The 20,733-nt window shown below is 34.4% G+C and overlaps 1 protein-coding gene across 1 annotated transcript in view; it reads right to left on the bottom strand.

The window, feature by feature from the left end:
• TENM3 (teneurin transmembrane protein 3) overlaps nucleotides 1-20,340 on the bottom strand; it is a 3,501,974-nt gene extending 3,481,634 nt beyond the window's left edge. The window contains exon 1 of the mRNA XM_056802938.1: nucleotides 19,562-20,340. The gene's annotated coding sequence lies outside the window, so the exon portion shown is untranslated. The remainder of the gene's footprint in view (nucleotides 1-19,561) is intronic.
• Between the last annotated feature and the right edge of the window lie 393 nt (nucleotides 20,341-20,733).

The following is a 20,733-nucleotide window of genomic DNA, read 5'->3' as shown; positions in this document are numbered from 1 at the left end:
AACAAGCATTTAAGCTAAACCAATCAATATCACTATCTTCCAGCATACACAACTTTTGAACCTATTTTATCTCACTTCTCAATTGAGAGAATAACATATAAGGAGAATGTAAATGTCTTGAGTGAAGGGACTGTCATATTTTTGACTTTTTTACCCAAATATCTAACATAGTAATTGGTATTTATTTAGGACTACTTATTAAATGCTATCAAATTGAAGACTGCTTCCTCCTCCATCCTTGGAAATTAATATTGGCCTTTGTTAAGCTGATTTCAGATACTTTCTGGTGTTGCAAAAATCCCATATTTTGAATACTAATATTCTGCTGATAAAGCTAAAACAAATAGACCAAGGAATCCTACCATCTCTGAAGAATGAAAATGACAAATTATTCAAAGTCTAATTAAAAGGATCATGATGAGACTAGGTTAAAATATAATATGTAATATTTTCAAATGCTATAATGTCACTAATAATGTATATGTATGTAAATTAAGATTGAATGGACCCATTTATCAAAAATTATATATATTGGATGGTCAGTATGGTACCCAGATATTATTAAGAGGCATCAAGGAAATCCCTTGGAACATTTTATAAGAACTTTGCACACTATTGAGAATTCATAAGGAGACACAATTGAAAGATAGAAAGAAGGAGAAAGCATTGATGGTAATGATCTGCACCATTTTAAAGCTGCCCACACTGACAAGATCACAGATATACTGAAATACTAAAGAAATGCAAAGGGTACATTCTCAATGAAATGCTATGAAATTATGGCATAAGCCATAATTCAAAGGTTCAACTCTTTATTTTAAAGCTCATGTGAAATTAAAATACAGAATTATATGTCTTGTGAAAATGATGTGAGCGAAGAATTTCTTTCAGATTTCTACAGTTCCTGTCAGACAAAAGACTCATCTATAGTAGATGAGTGAAAAAAAAATACTATGAACTATAGGAGCTGATCAGATTTTTATTTCCTAAAAATCAGGAAAAAACACTTTTGAATATTTTTTTTATCCTCTCCAGAGGACCATTAATGATTACAATATGAGACTATTTTAAATTTAATAATTTGAAATTCAGTAGGAAAAAATAAAATTAAAGTTTTATACTTTTGGTTGAAACAATCAGCTTAAGTTACAAAATGGTAAAAATTATTAAGTGTTTTTTCAGAAAAAAAAACCTGAATGTTTTGGTGGATTGCTAGCTCAATTAGATTCATTAATGTGATAAACAGTAGGTATGAAGGCAAAAATAAATTATAAGATCTTAGAGGAAGAGAAAAGCTATAATCTCACTGTACTCTGCTCTGGACAGATCACAACTATAGGATTGAGGACAGTTTTATGTGTCATAGTTCAGTAATATTGTTGATAAAGTGAAAAGGATCAAAAGAATTGTAAACCATATGCTTAAGAGTCTTGTCATGTCATTTGAAGAAACTGGTTATATTGAGTTTGACAAAGAAAAAAACTGGGAGGGGTTGGACCATTCATTTTTATATATCTGAAGAGCTGTATTATGAAGAAGACATAAAGCTTGTTCTTACTGGTAAAACCAGGAACAATAGGTGGTTGTTGAAAAGGGGCAAGCTTAGTATTGATGTAACGAGGGGGAAAAGGCTAGCCATTAAGACTAAGTGGGATGAAGCTGCCTTAAAACAGAGAGGATTCTGTATCTTGAGAGGCTATACTCCCACTTGTCAGATAATGGGTATTTCTTTTAAGTATGGGTTTTACTACAAGTTACTGAGGTGATTTCTATCTCTAATGTGACACTATCAAAATAAAATGAATATTTATTAAGTGGCACCATGAATCGTAATACTAGTCCATAAGGAAATCTGAGTGGTTTTCAATGCTATGAGGGGTCAATAATCTTAAGTTTAAAAAAGTTTGAGTTGTAACAAGTAACATGTAAACTACTATATCACCAGCTTCAATCAACTGTGAAAGACAATGGTTGATATCCATGCAAATTCATTCAGATAAATCTTATTTGGGGCCCATATGTTTTTTTTTTTCCTTAAAGAAGATACTCATTAAAAATCAAATTATAGCTGCCTTCTCTATTAATCAAGACTTTCAAAGACATTTTCAGGAAAGTTTTCAGTAAAAATTCAGATGACCTCAAACATAATGTAATACCTTCAAGGGATAGGGTAGGTGTGATTGTAGAAAAGGCATTTTAAGCACTAAGATTGCAGCCCAAGCCTTAAGCATTAATCAAAGAGAAAAAGGAGCCATCCTATTTTAAAGTTGTCAAAACATGTATCACTAAATCAAATAAACTTGTAAGAAATATGGAAAGGACCCTGAAACAATAAAAAAATTGTTGGATTTGGAGTCAGAAGACAGGTTAAAATTCCACTTCTGCCAGAGATAGACATCACCATCAAATAACAACATACATACGTATACATAGAGGTACCCATACACACAGACTGTGTATCTGCATCAATATGAATATGTGCAGTGCCTAATTAAAGGCAAAAAATGGCCTGCTATTCAATGGCAGGACAATGAGAATCTTAATGAATAAGGACACTATTCATGGTCTGATGTCAATTTTATTATCATTAATCCAATTTGACTTTGCCATCTTTAATGAAATAATTTCAAAAAATACTTATAAATGGACTACTACATTTCAGACACTGTCTTAGCTTTTATGAAGTATTACTTCATACCATCATTATTACCTCTGGCATTTCTTAGGAACCAGCCTTAATCAATGTTTTCACCTATGATTGTTTCTAATCAAGGAATAGAGCCATAAGTAAACTAAAAGATAATTATCTTTAATAATAGAAAAACCTACAGAACTTAATTGAGGTGTGTGCTCATTTTCCTTCCCTTCTTCCTTCTTCATCCTAAGTTTATTCTTTAGATGAGACAAATAAACTACAGTCCTTTTAGAAGGCATGGAACTCATTCTAAAAAGTTCAGCAGTCTTTCAGATGGGATCTGCTCAATATCTGAACAGCAAAGAATGGAAGCTTTTTATTTTTATTATATAGACTTATGATGTATATTTATGGTTTTATATATATGTATATACACACACTTATAGGTTTATATATATTGTTTATATGTATATGCATACACACATATATTTTATGAACCCCAAGATAATAACCACTGTTTTTGAATATGACATTTAGAGAGAGAAAAACCTAGCATTAGATGCTAACAGCCAAAGATTAGGTTTGTGACCTCCATGAACATATTTCATTTCTTTGGACTTCAGTTCCCCTACAGGAGACTTTTCTCTGGCCATTCAGTCTTCCATCTCCTGCTACCTGTGTCCCTGAATGGACATCCCCTCTACGTGTCAGCTGACTGACTTCCATCTGGTTGAGCAAAAGACATCTACAGCCTCTGTGTTTAGCCTGATTTGATATGGAGAATATCTATGCAAAGAGGAGGAAGCATCGCGTTGATCTCAAGCCTTCCATCTCTCTTGCTGCAATTGTCTTTTGCAGGAAGGGGAAAAAGAGAGTAGGCATAGTGTATAATTACCATCTCCTATTGTACCAATTTCCTTCATAATCTTCTGTCTTTAGAAAGAAGAGGAGTAGTGAAACAGGGTCTTTCTTCTAAGCATCTGGCTATGCCTTTCATCTCATGCTAAATTTTTCCTCCAGCCCCATTTTCATCCTCTTCTGAAATGAGGAGTAGTTCCTTCCACTTGGGGATGACATAATGATACAAAATACCTAGTGAAACCCTGCACATTTCAATGTGAATTCTAAACCCACGTAAATCATCATTTAAGCCCATTCCTTATCACCTACCATCTGATTCCTTACTCCATCAACTTCAATGAGTGTGCTCCAAATATCTAACCAAACAACATCTATTCCTTCCATGGTATCCTCCAGAATACCTACTTCATAAATAATGCCTTTCCATTCTTTTTAAATGCTCTTTCTCACTGCTTCCATTTTTACCTGTTACTGAAATCTGGCTCCCCTTTGATTACACAGCCTCCCTGGCTATTCTTTCCAGTCTGGCTGCATTTTTAAACATTCCTTTTAGCTCATTTGTTGAGTCAATGATATTGGAGTAGTCATCATTCCCCATTGCCACTTCCAGTTCTCCCCATAGCTCCATTACTCAGTAACCCCTCCTTCTTTGAGGTGCATTAAATTCTTATCCACTATCCAATCATAATTGTTGTCTGTAGACTTCCAGGTCACTATCATTCCTTTCTCCATGAGCTAAATACTTGTGTCACAACTTTTGTCTTTTTCCCTATTCCTGCTCCCATACTCTGGTATTCAATAAACATTAACTCTCCCTGAAATACCCCATTCACTCATTTCTTCAACCTATCTGCTTCTCATGAGCTACTCCTCCTCCCAACTTCAGACACACACAAAGATCATCATACTTTTGATCTTGCCATTACCCACAAATGTGCAACATCCATGCCAAGAATTTGGATATCCTTATACCTGACTATAATCTATTAGCTTTCCACATTTCCCTCTGCCTTCTCTTAGAAAATTTATTATTCATTCAAATTATGACCTCTAATCCCTTATCACTGACTCCTCAGTTCTCTTGCAGGAAATCACCTTTATACTAGCCACTTGCTCTTCTTCTTCCCAACTTGAACAATTAGTGAACAAGTTCAAATCTAAACTGTCCTCTCCTTGAGTCCCTGATCTCTTTATTATAATGCTGATTTTAACTTGCCAACCCTCAGCTTTGATTCACCTCCACAGTGTCCTGCCTTAATTGTTTCATATGTTCTGCTGAATCAAGGCGCATAAAATTATGCAAGTATTCTGAACCCACTACAAATATATGTTACCTCACTTCAACAGGTCCTCCCTGCTACTGGGAAATTCTTCTATACATCTCTTGTCAACTCACAATTCCACTTCCAAACTCTTCACCTCTCCCTAAATCTCCCATGGTTTCCCCTCACTTTACTACCTCAACTGCGAACCATCTTATATTTCACAAGAAAAATAAAAAGACTATTTGCTGTGATTTGTCTTCTCACTTTTCCATGACCTCATATCATGCAGGTTCCTCCTGCTATATTTTCACCATCTCTTTTACCTCATCTCACATGAGGAAGTAACCTTACTCCTTACCAAAGTTAACCTCCCTCTATGTATAAGAGATTGCATTCTCTAACATTTCCTTAGACAAATTGCTCCTTCTGTCATCCCCACTCTATCACTTATTTTCAATTTATTCCTATCTACTAGCTCCTTTCTTACTATCTATACACAGGCTCACATCTCTCCCATCCTGAAAAATCCACTACTTGATCTTTCAAACCTCATTATCATTCTATAGATCTTCTGTTCTTTGTAGCTAAACTTCTCAAAAAAGCCACCTGACAGATGCTTCTGCTTTCTTTCTTTTCACTGTCTTCTTAACCCCTTAAAATCTGGTTCCTGATTTCATCATTTCATTAAAACTTTTCTATACTTAGTTACCAGTGATTTCAATAATAATGACCTTTTCTCAATCCTCATTCTCAAACTCTCTGCAGTTTTTGACATTATTAATCACCTTCTGCTCAATACTCTCATCTCTCTAGGCTTTTAGAACACTACTTTCTCCTACTGTTCTCATTTGACCACTCCTCAGTTTCCTTTACTTGTCTTCAACCAGATTACACCTCTAACCATTGGTGAACCATAAGGTTCTCTCATGGACTCTTTTCTCTAACTCCATACTACTTCACTTGGAAATCTCATTACCTTCCATAAATTTAATTACCATCTCTATGTTATTGATTCTCAAATCTACCTATCTTGTCCCAGCCTCTCTGCTGACCTCCAATATTCAGTTACTTTTTATCGATCACTCTCCCTATCCAATCTGTTGCCAAGTTCTATCAAATTTATCTTCACAGCAATAATTAAATATACCACTTTCTTCTCACACAGCCACCACTATTGAGTCTGTCTGTCTGTCTCATGTCTCTCCCCTCAACAATTAATCTCCATTCAGTCACCAAAGGGATTTTTCAGGAAAGCAGATCCAAACATGGCACTTCCCTACTGCAACAAATCCATTAATTGCAGTGGCTCCCTATTGGTTCCAAGAGTGATTTTTAAATACCTTATTTGATGTCTAAAGCCCTTCCTGCCTACTTATAACTTATCCCCAGTCATACTCTTTGATCCAGCAACACAAACATCCTTGCTGTCCCATGAACAAGAGACTCCATCTTTCAGCTCTAGGCATTTTCTTTGGTTGTCTTCCATGCTCGGAATTATCTCTTTCCACATCTTTCTTTACTCCTTTCCCTGTATTCCTTTAATTCCCAAACAAAATTCCATCTTCTATGGGAAGTCTTTCCCAATCTGTCTTAATTCTTTACCTTCTCTCTTATAATCATTTGCTATTTATATAGTATACAACTTGTTTGTACATATTTATTTGCTTGTTACTCCATTTAGGTTATGAACTTCTTGAGGACAAGAACTGTCTTTTTGCTTCTTTTTATATCTCTGGTTCTTTAGCAGAGCATCTGAAATGTAGAATGTTAACGATTAATAAACATTCAATCAGAAAAAAAATGAACAAGATGATCATCATACAGAAATTCAAGCAAAGTGAAGTAAGTAGGACCAGGATAGTGCTATATATAGTAAGTCACAGTACTAAACCATGATGATCAATGGTGAATGACTTAACTATTATCAGCAATGGACAATTCCAAGGAACTCATGAAAAAAATGCTTAATGAAGCATACCTATTCTTCACATGATTTCCTCAATTAATTATTCTCTACTATTACCAATTTTTGTCTTCTTTCACCACATGAAGAACATGGAAATATACATATATATGTGTGTGTGTGTATGAGGGGGGAAGGTGGGAGGGAGCAAGAGAGAACATGAATTACAAAAAGTCAGAAAATGATTAATTAAACTGTATCAAACATGTAATCTGGATAAAATTTTTAAAAATCAATAAACATTAATGACATTTAAAAACTGATTTTCCTGAGTAAAATGAAATTGGGATAGATTTAATTGAATTCAAGAAATATTTATTAAGTGTGTGCTATGTAAGATAGCAATCTGCTAGTTAATAGGGGACAAAATAATAACCCTTGTCTTCAAGGACTTTATTTTTAAGTACTTTTTAATAAATTAATTTCCTTATTATTTCAGTCATTTCACAAACCTGGCACACTTGACCCTCTTCTGTGATTAAGGGAAAAAATTTAAGAAGGAAAAAAATTAGATATAGTGAACTCACTCAAAGTAAATAATCTCTCCTGGTTTTTATCCATCTCTCTTTCATAGGGGGAAGGAAGATCAAATTGTATATCAGACACTATATGATCTTGGACAAACCACTTAAATTTTCTGCCTTTGTTTTCTCACCTATAAAATGGAGTTAATATTGCCACCTAGTTCCCAGGATTGTTGTGAGAATAAAATGAAATGTATAAGTGATATATAAATACTATTATCATCCACATCATTACTGAAGGAATTTATAAGTTGTCTTAGGAATAGGAATCAAAAGTTACCAATGAGTGGCAAAGGATTGGAAACTGAAGGCCTGTCAATTAGTTAGGAACTGGTTTAACAAGTGGTGGGAAATGATTGCAATGGAATAGTATTGTACCACAAGAAATGCCAAGCAGTCAGATTTCAGAAAAAACCTGGGAAGACTAACTTACATGAACAAGGAAAGTGAAGTGAGCAGAATCAGGAGATCATACAGCAATACTGTATGAGAATTAACCATGGATCGCTTAGTTCTTCTCAGCAATACAGTGATGCAAGAATATTCTAAAAGACTCATGACGAAAAATGCAATCCTATCTATCTCCAGAGAAAGAATTTATGGTCACTAAATGCAGCTTGAAGCATACTATTTTTCACTTTATTTTTGGTCTGTTTAATATATGCATACATATACATTATATAAATAGACATAGACCTAGATATATAGATACATGTCTTCTTTTGCATGACCAATGTGGAAATAGGTTTATGGCTGCACATCTATAAGGTAGATCAAATTGCTTACTTTCTTAGGAAGAAGGTAAGGAAGGGAGAAAACTTGGAAATCAAAATGTTCTTAGAAGCAACATTAAAAATTGTTTTTACGTGTAATCAGAAAAATAAAATATATTTTAAAAGTTAACAATAAATTAATATAATTTGAAAAGGAAGCAAACATTCAACAATTATGGTTATCAGCAAATATTTACAATAGACAGGAGCCTTGAGTTAAATCTTAAAAGAATAAAAGAGTCCAAGAGTCAGAGGTGAGGAGGGATAATGTTACAGCATGATATTCTGGACAGCACACATGATATGGAATGCTGAGTTTAGGAAATAGTAAGTAGGCCAGTTGAATTGGTACCTAGTGTATATAGTGAGTAATAAGGAATAAAGGTCACCTGATTGCTAAACTTCCTTTCACCTACAAATTTATTATCTGATGTAATTATCCTACCAAGTATGTCTTAGAGACTGAAGGAGTGGGATGAGCTATCCCAAAGTGGAATGAGTTGCACTGGGTGGTAGTAAATTCTCATTTCTTCAAAGCTTTACATGAAGACTAGATGATTATTACTAATATAAGAGACACTGTTCTAAATCTCTTTTGATATCTTTCCAAATATGATATTCTCTAATTCTGATAAATGCAAACCAGGTTTCGGTGGGGGAAGCACTGGCTCTTTTGTTGAGAGGATAATATTCCTTTACTGTTTCTGGTGAAGACCATGTAAAAGATAGCTAACTCTCAGTGGAATGGTAGTACTTACACAAGAATTCCAAGGGGGAAGAGCGTCGGTAGTGACTAGCCAACTGTGTATTGCAAGTTTCAAAATTGTGTGCAGGTCCAGCTGAAACCTAGATATTCATTTGTCAGGAAGCTAAAAACATTTGTCAAGTCCTTGTCAGAAAGGAATGAATGTTCTAAGTCATTAGTGTGTGTGTGTGTGTGTGTGTGTGTGTGTGTGTGTGTGTGTCTGTGTCTGTGTGTGTCTGTGTGTGTCTGTGTGTGTGTCTGTGTGTGTGAGTGAGTGTGTAAGTGTTTGCTGGGGTAGGGGGAAGTATACAAATATTAAAAAGCAAAGTAAAACGTGCCAAATTCAGTCAAGCTAGTAGTACAGTTTTATTGGGATTTAGAATGAATTAAAAAAATGTTAGATGAAGCTAGAAAGATTGAGATATTAGCCTGATTGTAGGGTATTGAATGTTGGAATAAGAAGCTTCTATTTAATCCTAGAGGCAAGAGAGTTGTGGAATTAATGAGACCCCCCCCCCCTTTCTCTCTGAGTGAATATGTGTGTGTGTGTATTTATGACAAAGAGACAGAGTGATTGACTGATTGGTTTTCATACCTTTGACCTTGACAAGAACTTTTTTGTTAAATATATGAACAATGAACTGGAAGAGTAGAAACTGGAAATCAGGAAAGGAGGGATCTCGTTTCTAAACTTTTTATACTATTCCAGATAAGACATGACAATGGCCTAAATTAAGGCCATAACTGAGACAATGGAAGAAAAGGAACCAATACAAGCACTCTTATGGAGGTATATTGATAGAATTCAACCTCTTACTAATTGTGGTGAAAACAGGGAGAAGGAAATTATTTTGAATCTTTAGTTATGATCCAAGGTGATAGGAAAAAAGTGTAGATGTCTGGATAGGGGTAGATATGTTTACCTGAGGCATTTGGAAGTCCAACAGGCAATGGTAAAATAGAACTGGAATTCAGAAGAAAGATGAAAGTTTAATAGAAAGATTCAGAAGCATTAATGCAGATAAAAACTAAATCATTATAAGCTGATAAGGTCTCTAAAAGAGCAAGTACAGCATGGGAATGGAAGAACACCTAGGACAGCAGCTTGTGGGAAGTGAGGTTGAGTAAATGAGCAATAATTAATGAACCAACAAAGGAGATCAAAAAGGAGGGATAAGAATGATATGAAGAGGAAAAGAAAAACAATTCAAATTATTTTCAAAAAACATAAAATAATGAATAAATAGATAGTGCTGACTCCTCATTCCTTCATATTTAACTTATGAATATGACATGGTAAAATGATAACTTCCAAATTTAGTGAAAAATCAATGTAGATAAATTCATATTTATAATACTATATATCAAGCTAAAAATCCGTTGTGATTCATGAACTCATTTATTAAATTTGTTAAACATTTACTATGTGCATAATACCATATTAGATGTTGATAAGATATAAAAGAATTATAAAAGGAATAGTAAATTTCAGGAATTTTTATATAAATGAAAACAACATATGCTTATGATACAGGTAAAAGAATTATCTGTAATAAATAGCAATATTAATAATAAGTATCTATGTGTACTCACTTTTTTGTGTCATGATCAGTGATATTTGGTCAAGAGACTCCTGAGAAAAACCAAGAACTATAGTTAAGTGTAATTCATCCAAGCAAAATGAAGGGATGTAATGTCCAGAAACTGAATCAACATGGTAAGGAATCTGAGAAGGACTTTTGACCAAGAAGTACTACTAGGGAACCAAACTGCATGAATCACTGCAAAATATTCATCTCTAAAAAATACAAGAAATAATGATAGGCTTTTCAGCAAATACATGATTGTCAATTTAGGGATTTAGTGGATCTGTGCTCTCATCTTTTCAAACAACAATGGAGACAAATGGAATAGTTAGAATATATTTGCACTGTTTTTGAATGATCTACATTAGAGTCTAGAGTGAAGCCAGTCTTAATGCCTTGGGATAAAAATTTAGCAAATTAATTTCTAAGTGTAGGTATGCATGCATGAAAATCAAATGGAACAGCCGAAGTCAGTAATCATACTGATGCATCATTCTTCATATGTGTATCTGCCAAGCAAAGATGCAGTCAAGTATGAAATTGTGAACTAGGCCAATATTGTAAGAATGGCAAACAAAAGCTTTTGCTAGGATTTCAGCTGAAAAACAATGCTAGCAAATAACACAATATTTTATAGGACTAATAGCAATATAGAACTTTAAATTTGGAAGATTTGATGTCACTAAAAACATGTCAGAGAGAAGGGTAAGGACAAACCTTAAATTCCCTACTATTGAGTTGGAATAGACTAAGTTGATCAAGTGTCCACACTAAGTTCACTACCAATATGGTGAAACCCCAACTTCACTAGGTACTGGGCTGCTTAAAGTGGGTCACACTAAGCCATGTCTTAAATGAAGTGGGTTAAAACTCCTTTGCTGATCAGAAATCTGATCAGATTCATGAGTAGCTACTGTATTTCCAGCCTGTATGTGACAGGAAAGCCCAGTGTCAAAATCAAAAATCAAAAATAATCCAGGACTTCCAAACCAGAATTGTGGAGTGGGGAGATTTCTTTTCATTCCTCTATATGTTTATTGTTATGAACTTATTTTGCATTTATTTTGATAACCAGAGGGAGGATTCGTTTAGTTGATCCTTTTTTTTATGAGGATTCTCAAAATGAAGTCTGTGAATTTCTAAAGGCTGTTTCCTGATTGTTAGTGCAGTTTTAAATTTTAATAGCTCAAAAGGGTCCTAAGACTTTTGGAACATTCAGTATTTCAAAAATATTTTATAAGTATTCTAATATTTTTTACTTTCTTTGTAATCTTATACACTTTCTTCATTTTAAAATCAATTTGTGAGAAGGGATCTATAGGTTTCACCAAACTGTCAAAGCAGATTATGAGAGGAAAAAGGTTTAAAATTCTCCTCGGTGGAGATTTAGGAAAAGAAACTTTCCAGAGTTATACATTATAAGTCATCACAGAGGGTCGATAAGCCTCATAAGTAATAGTAGCACACAAATTGATAAAAAATGAGAAATGTTAGAAGTTTTAGAATATACATTGGGTCCAGAAAAGTTTAATAAATTTTTCAGCTTTATGATCATAAAACTTCAGTAAGACTTTTAGAACATTTGGTATAATCATTTCCTCTTTTGTGAAGACATTGCTTTAAAATCTTACATATAGAATGCTATTATTTATTTTCAGGTTGAAGAGAACTCAGTGTTTTACATATAAAGAAAGAGAAGTCAAGAAATGTATACAAGATCAACAAGTAAAGTAGTAGTAAAATCAGAACTAAGACCCGATTTTTTAATTCATTCATTATACTAGAGTATGGAAATAATTCACCATTTAATTGTAATTATATGCTTAAGAAAAAATACACAAGCAAAACTAAGGTTTAAAAAAATTAAATATATTTTAAGTAGAGTATTGCCACATCTAAATAAGCATCGCATGTACTTTTGTTTCAAATTATAGAGTTTGGCCAATGACTGTCAATTAGATTGCGCAAAATTGTCCCGATGATCTCCATTAGAGTAACCCTTCAAATGTGCACTCCCAAAAATATAGCAGCTCTGTCATGGAATTCAATATTATCAATAGCAAAATTTCTAAAAACTGATGAAATTAATTTTTATGTAATGGTTTACTCTCTTGTTATCTTAGGGAAAAAACTTTAAAATTAAATACTGCTGGATAATGTTTTTTTTTAATTTAGATCAATTTGCCTCAATATACTGTATTTTTAAATGCTATTCAAACTGTTTATAAATATTTTCATTTTCTGGTCAAACTAAATACTTTCAATTATTTTAAGAGTCTAATTTTTTTTAAATAGTACCATATGCTTCACTGAATTATTGCCAATTAGAATATTACTTTGTTGAAATTGCTACTTTTCTACACACATTTTAAATAGATTATTAATATAATGTGTAAGCGATTAATCCATAAATACCAACAAATTAAACAGCTTTTAACTGGTTGCCTGACCCTCAGCTATTGATGTAAAAAAGAAGAAACCTTTGGCTAATTAGAAGCTTTCAAGATTATACACAATAATCTTTCAATAAAATGCCTTTAGAGAATGTCTTTATAAACTACATTAAAATATCCAACTATTCATTGAACTAAAGTGAAGTCAGAAGAGCTCAATTTTAGTAACATTCTTATTTCTCTATGTTTAACTAAAGCCATTGTTTCACATAAAACATATTGTAACATGATTCTATGAAATTAAAATGAAGGGTTATTGTTTACTATGCTATACAGACAAAATATAAGTAATAACTCCAGTATATTTTCCTTAAGTTGTACACCTATTTAGGTGCATTTCTGTGTCTACACGTAGATATGTACATGTAGAATCAAATGGATAATGATTATTTATCTACATGTTAAATTAATTCATGCAAGCTTGATTATGAAATAAAAATAATTTTAAACAAATGATCAGTGGCCAAAAATGTAAAGATGCTTATTACATCAAGAGAAAAGGAAATGTTGCCATACCTACAAATTTAATTATTAGTACTAAATATATTCTAAAATTGCCAGAAAATTTAAATGTGTTGTTTTGATGATAATCCAATAAATCTTGACTTAATTAGTACAGAAAATAATTGATCGTCTCTATTTGGTATTTTGATATTTTCTTTTGTGCTTAGCCTAATCAAAATAAAATCAAGTAAGCATTTATTTCAAGAAGAATTAATCCATTTTCCTATTTTGGAAATACCTAAAGTCGTATAAGGACCTTAACATATTTTTCCAATAACTTTTTGCTTAGTCTCTAAATTAAAATTAAACAGAATATTGTCTTATTTCATAATTTTATTGATAACCTATATTAATTACCAATGAAATATTTTAAAATCTTGACAAACCATGCTCCAGAGTCCTAAGTTTCAAAGAAACTCAAGTACAGATTGTTTTCAGTGGGTGTAAGTACACCCACAGCTTACATCTAGAAATGTGATCTTTTAATTAATGGAGCTGACATTCATCAACAACTTGTTCACATTTCTTAATGGATAAGTGTTGAGAGCTAATCCATGTTCCACTTGCAATATAACAGCTATAATTAAAATACTTTCCACATTTTAAAAGGATACAATAAATGCTAATGAATCTTTACTAATTCATTATGACTTTGTGAATCCATTGATTGGACTATGAAATAGAAAATATTATAGTAAGTTTTAACCAATTAGTTAATGAATTGATAATAAAAAACACTATCATCTTACTAATCATCTGAAAAACAAAAACATATGAAAACCATCCCTGTTTTCCAAATGACAGTTAAAAGAAAAACATAAAAAAGTTTCATTATTATGATTCGGGATCAGATCAAGGATGAGATAAGGAAAGTCCCTTTGCCACTCAGACTTCCAAACGCAAATATTTTTAAGAGACAGAAATAAATATTTTTTTTCTTACATAGTGAGTATGACAAATAGCTAATTGGATCCTGGTTATGGCATGTAAAAATGTGTTTCTTCACAAATATATATATATACATATACATATATTATACTATAATAGTAATATGAAGTCACTAGAGTAATTCAACAAAGGTGTATGGGGTTCATGATTGTACTTGCATTGGATATCTGATTGAATCTGTAGTATTTATTACTAGGAAAACAAATTAAGTCAACTATATAAAGGCTTTCTGTATAAGTAACAATATCAACTTCTACTGCAATATAGACAAACTAAAATGGAATATTAATTAAGCAGATACTTTCAGTCTTATAATTTGTCAATACAAATTGAACTTAAATTTAGGAGGGCAATTTTTTTTTACAGAATTTGGTCAGATATTTCAATACGCAATGAATTTATAATAAATTTGGGAAATCATACACATGGAATTTTGAAAGTATTATATATACACATATCACATATTAAAATATGTACAAATTATAGATTCACCTAAAACATGTGCCTTGACCTTTCTCAGACACTTATTTAAGGTTTAAAAATCACTACTTCTAAATCCTCATAAGTGCATTCAAAAGATAGAATTATTCTAATTGAAAACTATTTTTCAAATCCATATTTTAACCAAAATAAAATAAAATAAAAATTGTCACTCATTTAATAGGAAGTCCTATTTTACATTATACCTTTCTTCATGAATACCTTTTATATGTTAAAAAAAGTTCTTTTGACTGTATAGAGAAAAATGTATATGCCTTCCATGAAACTGTTCTCATTCTAAATGAATACTATCGAAGTTCCTTATGGTTTGACCTTTTTTTTTTATCCTTTGGAGATTTATCCTGGATTCTCTGATGGTGATGAAAAGTTCCCAAATCAACTTTTCATAGAAAAAAGAGAAAAAGAAGTCCAAAAATTACATTATAAATCTATTAATGTAAATAAAATGAAATAAAAGCTTAGCAACTTGATGATCAGTTCTTTAAAATAATTGTAGAAAATCAGTGATGTTGAATTTTAAGAAAAATATTTCACTAAATAATTTTATGGGAAAAGCATATTAGAAATGCAAATCTAATGTTATGCTATAGAGTTTTCATAGCACCGTTCTTGTTTTTTTTTCCCCTCCCAGTAAAGGGTAATAAAAATGACCTGTGCAACTTTATTATAAGTACATTTATGTAAAATAAATTAGAGAAGAATTGAAGAATATTTTATCAACACTTAATAATTAGCATAAGGTAGTGTTCAGACTATTAAATGCCAAATTTAGGCCATAGAATATGGATTGAAAACTTTACCACTGTGGTATGAACTTGCATCCTATGTTTATTCAATGTTTGCCAGTTCAATTGCAAGTTCAATGCTTGCCAAGAATGAGATTTACTTTCAAATATAATTTCTTACAAATATATTTATTTTTATTGCCATTAATTAAGAAATTCAAACAAACTTCAAATTACTTTCAAAAGAACCCTTTTCTATAGATTACAGAGGAAAGTCAATAGGAGGATTACCTCTTTTATATATTGCAAATTATTTTAAATTAATAATAATAAACTTACTTAAGGCTAGAATTGGGAGAGAGAAAAAAAGAAAACACTGAATTTTCTTTCCCCTGTCTTTTTACATAGTGAGAGGTTTAAAAAAAATCAGCTGTGAAATATTTAGATCTAAATCCAATGACATAATGTCAATTATTAAAAGATCAGAAAACAGATATCTATTTCTATATAATAAAGCTCAGAGGGAGGGAGATTGAATATCAGAGTAATATTGAAAGGGGATTTAAAAAAATACTAATCAAACTGAAAAATTTGGTGGTCCCTAATCTTCAATTGTTTTTTCCTAGATTCACATTTATACAAGCTCCATTAAATAGATGCTATTAGAGAAGTCATTTCTAATCAGGTCATTTTCTCTCTGAGTAAATGCTGATGGTTTCCTGGAGAGTGAATATGATTCAAATAAACTCCTAAGTAGAGCAGAAATACATACCTTCTCTATTAAGCATCATCACCAACAGCCCCTTCTGGAAATAGGTTCTCTGAATTCCTTATAGTCTTAGATCTACCTTAGATTCTTTGCCATGTGGCACTGTATTTAAAAAATAAAAAAACTTTAAGGGAAAAGTGCAACTCAGTATGAGAAGACATTCATAAAAGCTGAGAACAACAACAAAAAAATTCATAATATATTAAAATGTCTATTTTATATAGTTGTCATTTCTCTTTCATTTTACATTTCCCTGAGTGGTGTTTTTTTTAAACCTACGTATACTTACCTGTATTTTATTTGAAAACATGAGTATGAGCAGAGTTAAATAATTTGCCATATTTTCTTCATTACCTCATGTACCAAACTTTTAAACTAATTTTAATAGTTCTATTTAATATTACTTATGGGTTGATTTTTAAAATATCATTAAAATCTAAAATCCTCCTAAATGGGACCAAGTGTGATAGGAATACAGAAAGTGATAAATATATCTGGACTTTCTTTTCTGAATGATTTTAAGAGTATATGAAACTTTTTTGCCTTATTCTCAGTAATTAACCTTTTGGGAAGATGATTGTGTATGGGGCTAGGGGAGTCATTAAAAGTTATCTGAAAAATAAAATGCTACCAAAAAAAGTTATCTGGTTGACCCCCTTTCCTATTGTAAGAACTATGCTAATACAAAAGAGATTTGATCATTTTTTTTAAAGAATCTCAAAGGTAGGTAATTCTAAAACTTTCCTTAGAACAAGTAAAAGTAAATGAAATAACTTTTAAACAATTGCTGCATGAACATGATTGCATTATAAATGTAAGACATTCTATCTCTCTAAAAGAAAATTACTGGCAATTTAAAAGATACTTATTTATTAAGCACTTGGAGTCTAGAATAATGAATTTGTGATTCAAGGAAATGTTTATATTTAAATTTTCCTAGGTAGGATATTATTCTATCTCTACATCCTATGAAATGCTGAGTATATTTTGGAAACCAGTATGTAGTAAGTATAAAAGTAATGAAAAAAAGGAAGTTTTTTTTTGTTTGTTTTTATGTTTGCTTCCCCACCCCACACCCACTCTGACTAGATATGAAGAGACCTCCTGTGCCCTTGTCTTACCTATTACAAAACCCCTTGGAAAGAGCCAGAGATTAGTAGTTTCCTGTCTAATTTCTGCTGTCCCACTGGCCAGATGTATATTTGTAAACCACATTAAGCACCTTAAGCCTCAGTTCCTTCATCTTTAGAATGGGTACAACACTATTTGTCTCTGTCAACTTGAAGAGCTTTCTGTGAAAATAAATGAGAGGAAGTAGGTGAATTGTTTCAAGTTGCTAAATAAAAGGCACTCTGTATATTCAAGGAATTACTACCTTAATTTTCATATTGGCTAAAAATAGTGAAACAGGATGTTTTCAATATCCTTTATCTTTGTATCTGAACTTATGGTAGATATGTTTTCCTATTGCCATTCAAGTTATAATAATTACTGAAATTCTAGGAAGAAGGAAAGAAAAGAATTACTCCAAAAGAAAAGAATTACTGAAAAGCTTACATCAATTTCTTAGCTTCTATTCCAACTGTAACACAGCAATTTATTTTTAAAACATAACGTATGCTGTTTCAAGGAAAGAAATACAAAATCTCTTGCACCTAAGTTGCCAAACAATGTGATATTAGGTAATTATTTTTCTCTAGGCTTAATTATTTAGATTCCATATATTCTGATGAAAGTAGAGCCAAAATGAAGTTACTTCCACCTAAGCAACACGGACTCTTTTCAGCTATACTGTGAAACACTTTCAAAAGTCTATATGTAGAGCAGATACTGGTGTCCTGGATGGAAATGGAGTAAAAATAAATAGAAATACAGTAAAAAAATTACAAAATACAGATTTTAGGTTTATGTAGATCTTATATATGATGTTATATGAATGTCATATATATTTATATATTAGTGTAGCTAAGTCAGAATACTACATAGGAGTTGCATACTGAATTTGCAACTTCGTACATAAGAAACAAAATAACTTTTCTGAAATGTAACACATATAAAATTTGCTCTCATGATTGAACAGGGATAAATTATTTTTCTGCTTAGTTCTAATACAATTTTCCACTGCTCCATCTGCTGGATGTCCCTACATTTCCAGCACTAACTGATAACCTCTAAAAAGTAACACGAACTAATTCAGCAGGTGGCTTCAACAATCTCAAGCCTTACCCATGTTGCAGGGAAGATTAAGGTGACTTTTTTTAAGTGAAGTTACTTTCCCATATACAAATAAACAATATTCAATAAACTCATAAAAAGGCTCAAGTCTAGAACAGTATGTTTCACTGTCAATAACGTTACAGACAAGGCAAACTACAAAGGCAGGGCGGACATATCGGTTTACAAACTACTCCTAAATCATGCAGATTTTGAGAATAGTAATGTTTCCTTTTTAAAATCTCTTTTGGTTTTTGACACAAGACTGGGTTTCACATCTTGACATTTTTTACGTGACAATTCTAAGGACAAAAGTTTCCAAGGACTCTTTAGACGCTGCCTGAAATCAAAGCACGAAAATCTCTTACATTGACCTCAGATTTCTCCATTCAAGAATTACCAAAAGAACGTGGAAGAGCCCTTAGTCCTAGGGTTCTCGGTGCAGGCTGCACGGGAGTCACGTTTGGGCAGCGAGGCTGATGCACTTTCCTTCCTTCACCATCTGCTGTCACAGACGGGACAACGTGCTACCGCCAGCTCCGACCACCGGTCACCGCTCGGATGTTGAGGCTGCTACCGCCGCCACCCGCACCTCTAAAACAGGGCTGCTGTAAAGAAAGGGTTACTCCTCTCTGGGAGTCGAGTGGCGGCAATCAAACTTCACCTGCTTTAAGCTATCCCTCGGTTTCAATGAAACTTACATGCCTCTGGATGCAGGAGTACCACTGAAAACCTTTATCTACATATAGCGGGGTTCGCAGAGGCGGGGGATAGGGAGGTGGGAAGCTATCCTAATGAAGGGCACCCCAAACAGAGCAGACGGCCGAGTTAGAGACGAGCCTCCTTGGCAGGGATAGGATGCACCGCGTCTCTGGCCCATCCTGCTCACCTCCCCTTCCCTTCTCCTCTCCACAAATGATGACCCAGGTTACCCAGAGAAGGTGGCTACCCCGGGCGGAGAAGGGAGGTGGATGGAGGCAAAGTTTGACAAACGATGACCGCTTCTGGAAGGGAAAGAAACCTGGCAGCCCCAAATACACACTGCGTAGTAGGAGTAGAGCAAAAATAGACATAATTTTTAAAAGTGCTACATACCTTTCTGCCGGCTCCAGGCACCGCCCGGGGGGAAGTGGCTGGAATGTGGTGGGCAGGTGCAGTTGCTAGTGCTGGGGTTGGCAGGGAAGCCCCCTTACAAACCAGCCTCCCTCGCGCTCCAAGGTGTGCTGGGAGGAGGAGGCGGCAGTCTACGCCGCCGTTGCCACTGCTGGCCGGAGGGGCGGGCAGCAGCTGCCGCCGCCGCCGCAGCAGCAGCAGCAGCAGCAGCACCACGGGAGGCGCTGGGCAAGGCACACAGTCACTTGGGCAAGTGAAGTTGGGACGACCTCAGCCGCAGCCCCGGGCAAACGGAGAGAGCAACACGTCTGGTGTGAACTTTACAGTTTCAGTCGGGGCGAATACATACACGCACGCACACACATGCATACATACGCACACCCACCCACACACACATACACACACACACACATACACGCGCGCGCGCCGCGCGCCAAAGGAGCACCTCTCCTAGCCGAGCGAACTGGAGCCGGTGTCTCTCTCTGTCCTTCGCTTTCTCTCTCCCTCGTTCTTATTGGCGCGGAGGTTATTGTTTTATTTATTTATTTCCTCCCTCGCTCCCCAGCTTCCCCCTCCCTTCTTCTCTTTACGCTCCCCGCTCCTCCTCCTTCAGCACCTTCTCCACCTCCTTTTTTTTCCTCCTCCTCCTCCTCCTCCTCCTCCTCCTCCTCCTTCTTTTCCCCTAGCCAGGGAACCAGTCCTCAGTACTCGGGTCTGCAAGCTCGGCTAAGCTGCTCCACAGCCAACCACAGCTCCAATTTGCCTGTGTTTGTGCGCGCGGCTGGGGTGGGGTGGTGATGCTAGGGGAAGGCGGGGCTGGGTGGGGGGGTCGGCGCGGAGAAGGGAGAGGGGAAAGGACAAGGAGATAAGAGAAGAGGCCTGGGGCGGGGGCCAAGGGATTCGGGGAGTTCTGTACCCCAGTTCGGGTGGATGTATAACGTGATGCTCAAGGAAGAACCTCTGAGTTCGGAGTGATGGAGGAGAGGAAAAAGCAGGCTCCTGCTTAGTGCTTAAAGGACTAGAGGCTGCTGCGTGCAGCCTGGCGGCTGGAGGCAAGGAGATGTGAGCCGAATACTGACGCCGGCCGCGACCTCTCCACTACTGCTGGAGTAGCTGGGCTGAGCTGAGCTAGGCTGAACTGAGCGTGCGGTGGC

Source organism: Monodelphis domestica, chromosome 6, assembly GCF_027887165.1.
Source record: "Monodelphis domestica isolate mMonDom1 chromosome 6, mMonDom1.pri, whole genome shotgun sequence".
In the NCBI taxonomy this organism is placed as follows: domain Eukaryota; kingdom Metazoa; phylum Chordata; class Mammalia; order Didelphimorphia; family Didelphidae; genus Monodelphis; species Monodelphis domestica.
This window is presented reverse-complemented; position numbering and strand designations above follow the sequence as displayed.